The sequence below is a fragment of the Brassica oleracea genome, chromosome C6 (genome assembly GCF_000695525.1).
Source record: "Brassica oleracea var. oleracea cultivar TO1000 chromosome C6, BOL, whole genome shotgun sequence".
Taxonomy (NCBI): Eukaryota; Viridiplantae; Streptophyta; class Magnoliopsida; order Brassicales; family Brassicaceae; genus Brassica; species Brassica oleracea.
In genome coordinates, this window is record NC_027753.1 from 25,014,473 (window position 1) to 25,024,793 (window position 10,321).

At 33.5% G+C, this 10,321-nt stretch overlaps 1 pseudogene; it reads left to right on the plus strand.

Annotated features, from left to right (window-relative positions):
- Positions 1-1,280, plus strand: LOC106297039 (annotated as a pseudogene).
- The last annotated feature ends 9,041 nt before the right edge of the window (positions 1,281-10,321 follow it).

Genomic DNA, 10,321 nt, shown 5'->3' on the forward strand with positions numbered 1-10,321 from the left:
TTTAATTTCTCCCTACACTCAGATTCTACATTTCGTTCGGCTCTTAATATTGACTCCATCTGTATAAATCTCTCTGCGTTTTTACACAACCCATTACTCTCTACCTTTCTCTTAGTATGGCTGCTTATGTCAGCTCCCTCGTACGTTTAGTAAGCGCGCGGTTACAAAGATGATAGAACAGTGGTGAAAGAATCCTCCGGAGAGAAAACAACGGCGGCGCTTATGACTCGTGATCTCCTCGGAAGCGGCAGAGATGGAGGAGGAGGAGGAGGAGGTGATCGGTCACTAGAGCTTGACGTTGACCTTCAAGTTCCCACCGGATGGGAGAAACGTCTCGATTTGATAGTTCATTTTTATTGCTATCTAGGTTTTGTAGTTTATGTTTTCGAATGATTAAAATTTTATATCCGTGTTTAGCAAAAAAAAACAAAAATTTAAATTCGTATGTCCATACTTCTCTGTATGTATTATGTTGGTATAATTTTAGTTCCTAACAAAACTTGAACTTATAACTTATAAGATGCCTATAGCTTAATCTAAGAATTTTTATTATTAGATGTTGGTTTCGTAGTTCTTTTTTAAAGTGAAATCGAATAAACAAAGAGATAGATTTTTAGATGGATGGATTGATCCTTGTGTTGTGGTTTTTGAACAGTCAGGGAAAGTTTATTTGCAACGACGCTCAACGTCGCAAACCAATCAAACAGTACCGACGTTTCAAGATTTGAATATTCCTCCGAGACGAAGCAACTCTCAGGCCAAGCCTTTGCTAAACCTCTTCGACGACACCACGCCGTCCTTTTCCGACCGTCCTCTCTCCTTATCACCGAACCTTAGTTTCCAGAGCGTTTGCACGCTGGACAAGGTTAAATCAGCTCTAGAGAGAGCGAAGAGAGATGCAGTTACGACGTTCAAGAAACGGCAGTCACCGGATGACGATCATCATCATAGCATGATGTTGGAGGTTGCGTCACCGGTGGCAGCAGGATGTCCCGGATGTTTGTCTTACGTTTTGGTGATGAAGAACAACCCGACATGTCCGAGATGCGATACCATTGTTCCTTTGCCTTCAAATTCTTCCATTAAAAAGCCTAAGATTGACCTCAACATATCAATCTGAAACTTAATTATGGTCTTTATTTGAACATCTTTCACTTTTAGGGTCTTAATGAAATGTTGTAAATGATAGATAAAAATATCAGAGGGGTTTATTTATTTAGAAAAAAATATGAAATTCCTGATGTAACTGTATTACGATTGTATGGATGTTTAATTCATTTTTTCGCTAGCCATACTTTTTTTTGATATAACCTATCGGCTGAAAATTGAGCGCTAGCCATACTCCTAGTTTCATACTTTGAATAACCCATTTGAATAACCCAAAGTCCATGCATGGTTGGTTGGACTGTTTGTTACATTCATGTATTTGTTCATCTAACTCCGTTTTTTTTTTTGTAAAAAAAAAAACTTTTTTTGTTGATGACAACTATGTTAATTCACTAATCACTATATATATGGGGTACCTTAACTTATCGTAATACCTCTCTTGTCTGACTGGTCATGCTTTTCTAGAAAAGGCAATACTACAATGAAGAAAATTGAGGGAAAACGGTCATTTCATACCCAACATATTGTCATATGTTCAATTTATACCCGACTTATATGGTATTGCCAAAACATATATGAACTTATAATTTTTTTGGCGAAATCATACACCAGTCGCCACATCATCCACTTTTATTCACGTGGATGCTATGTCAGCTAATTTTGTTGACGATGATGCCAAGTGTACAAATAATATTTTTACAAAAATAAATTTATAGAAAATGTAAAATTTTATTATATAGTAAAATTACCAAAAATTAATTAATTAATTAAATTTTAATTTTATATAAGAGAGATATTCGAAAATATTTAGATCCTATCACAAACCGTCCTTATAAGAGTTATATATTTGTTGTAATTATTCAAATTAAATACTAGTGTTCGAGTCGTGTTACTCTTAATTAATCATGGATGTGTTTACATTTTAAAAAAATTATGATAACATACCCATGATTAATAAAGAGTACTGCAACACTAGCATTGAATTTGAATCATTACAACACATATATAACTCTTATAAGGACGGTTTGTGATATGATCTATCTCTTATATAAGATTAAAATTTAATTAATTAATTATTTTTTGTTAATTTTATTAAATAATAAAAATTTATAAATTTTTACATTTTCTATAAATTTACTTTATTGAAAACACTATTTAGTTTTTTCAAAAAAAAAATTGTACACATGGTCAGCAAAATTAGCTGATGATGTATGATTTACTTTATTGAAAACACTATTTAGCTAATTTTGCTGACCAGTCGCGAACACAAGTGGATGATGTGGCAGCTGATGTGGCGACTGGTGTATGATTTCGCTAAAAAATATAAATCGGATATGTTTTGGCACAGCCATATAAGTTCAGATATGTTTTGGCACTGCTATATAAATCGGATATGAATTAAATATATCTTGATATGTTGTTGGATATGAAATGACAGTTTTTCCCGAAAATTGATGACTACTGAATGAAACGATGAAGTGAGTTGCATGGATGATGCCTTCAAGTCTTCAACAAGCCAGCCCTTTTTTCAAAAAATAAAAGTCTTCAACAAACCAAAAACTGAAAAACATAGTACTCAAAATTTTTATTATAGAAAGGCCCACTAAATGGGACAACTCTTAAAAATGTATTAAAAATTTAATGTTATAGACTTATAGTAGTAGTTTTACTTTATGTAGTTAAGAATGTAATACTGTACTATTTAATTTGTATCATAGGTCATTACATTCAAAACTATGCTGACCTAATTTTAACTGCGTAGGTCAACTTCAAATGTATGAATAGCTGCAGCGCACGTAATAAATTGCATATAAGTACTAAAACATTTTTCAACTCTACTAAAATATTAAAATCCAATATGTAAACTTTTAACTATATATATAAAGGTGTCAACGATGTAGGAATAGAAATGCAAACCAACTCGAGTTGGCCTAGTGGTACTTGAGGGAGCTTCGGCCCCGATACGGTCCCGGGTTCGATTCGCGTTGGCCACGAGGAGTTTTACATGGGCTGCCTCTCGCCCTCCAGACCATTTCGCGTAACCAGGGGCCTTTTAGTGGACGCTTAAAAATCCTGTAATGGCATGGGCTTAGGCCCGGTGGACTAGTCGATCACGCAAAAGTGGTCGGATACTGGATTATCAAAAAAAAAAAAAAGAAATGCAATATCAACAAAAATCGTATATATTATATATGTTACAAAAAAGACCAACATTATATATGCATGGCCCTTTCAAAAAACATATATGCATGGACTATAGGGTTTTCGATGTTTTCTTACTGTCGACTAGATATGAATTTTATTATGGTAGAATTTATATAAACCAAAATGGGACCAGAAATAATAATATTTCGTACGTAGCAAAATTTTGGCATTTTAAGATTTCTGTATTTGTGGCATTTAAAGTTACTCCGTATACGTATAGTAAATGTTTTATGTTTTTTAAACCGTATAATATATGGTTAAATATTCATCTTAATTAATCCAACGTAAAATATAAAATTTCGTTCGTCGAGAGTAACACGCTACGATAATTCCATGATAACCCTATCTTAAATACATAGGACACCCTCTGTTGTGATTTTGGCTCTTGGTTTGGCCTTCACTCTCTTGTACTCACTTGTGTTTTATCTTTAACACAAGCACAAACTCACACTCGCTGTAACCTCTCATTTACGTTTTTCTTTGTTCTTGTAGGGAGAGAAGATATTTTATCTTTAATTGTCTACGTTGTTTTTTTTTCCAACTTCCTTTTTATTAGAATTGGAAACCTTTTACAACAACACATACATACTTATCGTAGTTAAACTCTAACTACTACACACATGTTTACTTGCAACTCTAGGCTCAACAACTCCCACTTGCACCTTACTTCTAGGTATGTGGCTTACAAGCAACTTGCTTTAGCCACCAATATTTACCCCTCTGAAAAGTTATAGGTACCTATATGGGTCTTCGGTTCGGATTCGGGTCGGGTATTATCGGGTCCGGGTCCTTCGGGTCCTAGCAATTTAGACCCATATAGGTACCTATAACTTTTTGGGTCGATTCCGAGTCGGTTCCGGGTCGGTTCCGGGTCGGGTCTTGTCGGGTCCGGATCGGTTCGGGTCTATAATTTTAATACCCGTAAAATACCCAAAATTTTTGGGTATATTTCGGATCCGGGTCGGTTCGGGTATTTAGGACCCGAAATAGACCCGAAGTACCCGAACTGGACCCGAAAACTCTAAAAAATATCCGAAGAACCGCAAAAATACCCAAAAATTTATCCAAAATCAGACCCGAAAACTCAAAACATACCCGAATTTTACCCGAATACCCAAATTATATTTTCTAAAAATCTAAAATTTCACCAAAAACCTACAATTATACCCGAAAATCCAAACTCGAAACCTTAAAAAAAATCTGAAATACCAAAAATATACCCAATCACCCAAATATACCTAGTATATAAAATTATTTGCGTGTACTTCGGGTACCCGAACGGGTCTCGGGTAGGACCCGGACCCGAACCGAGACCCACGGGTCCAAAAAAAAAGACCCAATAGGTACTTAGTATGGACCCGGACCCGGACCCGAACCTGTATTTTCGGGTCGGTTTCGGTTCGGGTCTTCGGGTCCGGGTAAAATGCCCAGGCCTAACTCAAACAACTCCACCTTAATTTAGTTAGCTTACCAACTAACTAGTTACTATTATTCTTCTTACCCAACTTACTTGGACTTCATGTTGTCCATCTTCTTGTTCCTCTGTTTCTCGCACGCCAAGCTTTCTTCCTCTTCCTTGGGTAAGCTATCTCTTGCTTCCACTTCTTTATTCTTCTTCTAAGTGACTCCTTGGTCACTCCTTCATTATTCTTTTCTTGTGTGGCAAGCTTCCTTGCTTCCACTTCTTCTTTTGGAGGATTTAATCAGGGTTAAATCTCAACACTCTCATCACTGGAAATGTAACTAGTCATATATACTTAATTCCTAGTTTCATGTAAGATCAATCAAAAGTTCGCTCTCGTGGATTTGAGATATTACTGTAATGGATCTAAAAAATACTGCTATGAAAGACAAGAAAAACTGAGAACGTCCTGCTAATGGAAACGAATTCAATTAATTTTGACAGAGACACCTATTTAATTGTGAAATCAATGCACCTGCACAGGGGCGGACATAGGTAAGGTGAGGGTGTGGCGTGCCACACTCTATTTTCTTTTTTTTAAAGACTTTTGTTCAAAATTTAGATAAATATCCTTATTTTATAAGGTTATTACATTATATGCCCATGTAAAATATTTATATATCCTTACATTTAGTCTTTCTTTCATTATGTGCCCCATGTTTTATAATTTACTGGGTCCGCCCCTGCACCTGCATGCTTACATTTATGAATTTTGGTATTTCCTTTAAAGCATTTAAAACCCAAGTGTCGGCTTACGGCTACTTTCTTTTATCTATTTTGGCTTTATTATTATTCATTCATCTTTGCTTTTCAGGAAAAACACCAAAATAATACAATAGTATCATATTAAAAATGTAAATTTTCCGATATTTTCATGTGAATATATTAGTAGACCATTATTGGTTGGTATCTAAATAAATTGTATTATTTAAAAAATAAATAAATAAATGCATCAAAGAAGCAGAAAAAGACTTCTTCAAAGAAAAAAAGAAGAAGAAAGCATATCGAGAGATTTTTAAAAGTTTTTTTATTTTTTTTATTGAAATTATCTTGCTATTATTACTAGTCTAAATTTTTATATTTAAAATTTATTAATATTATACTTCATTTTTAAAAACATTACTGCAAAAGTTTAAGATAATAACTAGTTCGTTGAAAAACTAAAAAATAGGTCCACTTTCATCATCGGAAATTTTGAAGCGCTTGAAAAACAGAAATCAATTATTTTCTTCTATACGACGTGGGTTTCGAAAGTGGAAGCTTATTCCATAGTCTATAGAGACCCATTTGGGTCCATTTAAACTCAGCGCTTTCCATATTAACCGAACCAAAATCCTCAAATACCCGAATAGTTATTATATTTCTATATCCGGATAACCGAACCGAAACCGAACCGAAAACCAAACGGATATCCGAATATTCGAAAAAAATCAAGTTTCAGCTTTCTAATATAAAAGTAAACTATCATCAACCCCACTCAAACCCCATGTTGGACAATAAGAGTGAAAACATTATACCACCAGACCACATTATCTTTTATGTTCTTTTTTATATTATACATATATATGGTATTTCTTAGGCATGGGCATTCGGGGTCCCAATCGGATTTCGGTTTTATCCATTCGGATTTTGGTTTTTCGGGTTTATCAAAATCAGCCCCATTCGGGTTATATGAAAGTTTGGTTCGGAACCGGTTCGGGTTCTATCGGGTTCAGGTTCTATCGGATTCGGGTCGGAGTTAGTAAATCTTCAAAGAACCGGTATAACTCATTGTACTTTCGGGTTCGGGTCCCAATTGATTCTTTGGTTTAAAAATACCTGATTAATACCTACTTTGTAACAAAAACATAAATGAAATCGGTTTTTCGGATTTTAAGTACATGATTTGTACCTATTTTAATAGCCAAACCATAAGTAAAATCGATTCAAAAATAAGAAAGGTAAACATAGATATTGATAGAAAAAAACCAAATAAATGAAAGCATAAAACAAAAACTAAGTTCTCATGAAATGAGAAACATTATTCAATGAAAACAAAACCAAAATCTAAAAACTTCAAGCTTCAACCGCCACCTTCAACCATTAACCTTCATATAATAGATAACTATTTTAGAAGTTCAATAATATTTTAAAGTATTTTGGATACATATTAGGAATTAAGATCACGTTTGGTAGAAGTTTGATTTTGAATGTTTCGGGTTCTATCGGATATCCATTTAGGTCTGGGTTCGGTTCGGATAATATACATAACCCAAAATACCATAAAACAAGATCCATTCGGTATTTATGTCGGGTTCGGATCGGTTCGGATTCATTTTTATCGGATCGGATTTGGTTCAGATTTTCGGGTTCGGTTTATTTGTCCAGCCCTAGTATTTCTGTATTAAAATAGAGTAAATACTTATAAAAGTAGCACTTTAATGACTCGAACTCTGATTGAATTAACATTTATGCAAATGTGTAACCAGTAGACCACTTAGTTTAAACATTGATATATTTTGTATATATGTACTTGATTCATATATTAAATGGGTATCCGAAACCAAACCGAAACCGAACCGAAATCGGACAAAAATCTGAAATGGACCAATTGGTCAAAAAAGAATCTCACACATCCTAAAAAAAATCTACATGGACCAAGGAGAGCAAAATGACCATTTTGCCTTTAATGATGGCTCAATATGGACCACTAGATCAGATTATCTCCCTTATAACGTGAACCGTTAGATCTTCAAAAGAAAATGAAAGAGATAATTACAACAATGCCATTAATGAAACTCATCTTAGCCGTCAGATCTTTTCTCTATGTTATAATCTGAACCGTTCAGTCTCCCCATTAAATATTTCTTTCTCTCTCGCCTGGGTCCCACCATAAATTTAATCAATCTTCTTCTTCTTCTTCATTTCATCCTCAACTACACTCAACCACCACGAAAATTCATTCCATTCACCAACCAAAGCTCTCTTCTTCAACTCTCCATCCACAAACCTTTACATCTGTTTCTTATGTCTTTCTACAACTTATGACACCGTGAAATAGCCCATGTGCGTCGTCTTTGGTTATGAAATCGCTTGGTAAGTGTATACTCTCTCCTTCTCTTTTTCAAACTCACTCTTCTCTGTCTCTTTTTATTTTTCTAATGTTTTATGTTTCAGTTTAGTCACATAATATGTATGTTAACGTTATGAGTCATATTCTAAGGTTTAATATAATGTTGTTAAAGTATGAAGCATGATATTGTAGAATAAATCGTTTTCGCCTATGGTACAACTGGTACAACTATTGCCTATGTATCAAACAATACATTTGTACTAGTATAACTGGTCCAACTATGTCTTATTTACCCGACTAGTGATACTGATATAACTAGTACAACTATCCAGGTTCTGAAATTGAAATATTCCATTGGGTATTGCATATTGAAAAAAAATATTAACTGGCCAAATTGGTAAGTTTTAGATAGGTTCCTTTTTATTTGTGACCCATTGCTTTTTCTTTGGAAATTATAATATCATCACATAAGTTTGCATGATCTACCTTATACTTTTAAGGTTTGTTAACTTCTTTGTCCACATAATTTTTGGAAAACGTACATGAAATGTATTTTAACAAAATTAATGATTTCATTGTATTGGGGGAAAGACATGTAAACATAAAAAATGGTACAACTGAGGTAAGTTTAATTTTTATATGGTACAACTAGTGTTTTCGATTTCACTGCCAAAGTACAACTATGTACAAGCCAGTACAACTCAAAAACTAGTACAACTATGTATAAACCGGTACAACTCAAATACTAGTACAACTATGTTATTTCATTTTGGATTGTGCATCACGTTTTAAACGTGTATCATGTTTTAAACATCCTGGTCGAACATTAATGTTGAGTAGTTGTAATAGTTGTATCATTCTTTAAAAAATTGTGTAGTTTAACTGTTGTATTAGTAGTACCTAAATACCTGTAAGAAAGCCAAAAACGACATAAGTTTTCAAAAGCTATTCCAAATAGCTCAATGAAAACATAAAAAATGGTACAAGTGATGTGTTTATATTTGTACATGGTAGAACTCAATTTTTTTTAAAGCCAAAGTACAACTTCATTCAGTATGGTACTAGTTGTACTAATTATACTTGTCATACATAATCCATTTTTTTCTTATAAATTTTTGTCTTATAGGCTTTCATCCTCTTGATGGAAATACAACAAACATTAGTAAGTTATCTCTTCATATCAAATTATGCAAGTTTTACCACATCCTTCTTGCATATGTGTTTACGATTGGTCAATTTCTTATCTTATTTTCATGAATGCTTATGCATCCTTTTCGAACTCATGATGATTTTTACATCATTTTTTGCATACTCTTCTAAATGTCTTTCTACCGCAAATTTCTGGCTCCAAGACTACTTTCTTCGGCTTCGTGACCAAAAATATGATGATGATTTTTTTTCCGGAAATGGTACAACTAGTATAACTAATACAATTTGTAAACAAATCATTATCAAATCAAATATTATTGAAAATAAACTATTTATGTATTTTGACACATTCAATCGGATAAAGATTAGACCAACATGTCTGAGTAGTTCCAAATCATTCTATCTTATAGCATCATTCATAAACTGAAAACAAAAACCAAAATATCACCATATTAATTCCAAAGTTGTACCGTTTATACTTGTTCTAGTTGTACTAGTTTTATTAGTTTGAGTTGTATTAGTTGTACTAGTGATACTAGTAATACTATGCGTTCTTCTTTACCATGAACTCGAACATAAAACACTAAATTCGATTTCGAATAACATAGAATTGATTAAATATGACTATGGGTTGATCGTTTTGAGATAAAGAAAAGAAAATCAGTGAATATTTAAATACAAATTTTGATTTTGTTTTTAATTGAGGAAGTTAAAGAAACATAAATAGAGGAAGAGGAAGAAGAAGAAGAAGGAGAAGAATTTGGGTTAAAACCGGGTCGGATTATTGGGTCAGATTACTGGTTGGATAGTAATGACATAGATAGTAAATAAGTTGATGTCTTTTGATTTTTTAGTTATTTACCTTTATTTTGTATTTAAATTTTAATATAAAATAAAAAAAAAAAAAGTGAGGGTCAAATCAGATTTTTTTTGATCCATGTGGTCCATACGAGAATTTTGATCCACCGAAATCTCATAAGTACCTATTGGATATAAAAATGATTTATACGATATACCCGGAACCGAATGGTTCCTATCCGAAACCGAACTGAATATCCGAATGCCCAGGGCTACCTGGTCCACTACAGGGACTGTGTCATCTCCTTGATACATTAATTACTATTCTCGTTCGCGGCGCATAAACCCTAAACCCTTTGATCTTTTTCAGTCAGTTTTCATTTTTCAACTTCACTTTAACCTCTCCACTTGCTGCTGAATTAGTGTGAATAATGGGGAAAAGTCGGCGTAAATATAAGATAATACCTCCGCTGCTCCCGGAGCAAGCTAGATGAAACATAAACCTCAAGTTTTCAAAATTTTTGAAAAAAATATATAAATAGATCTCT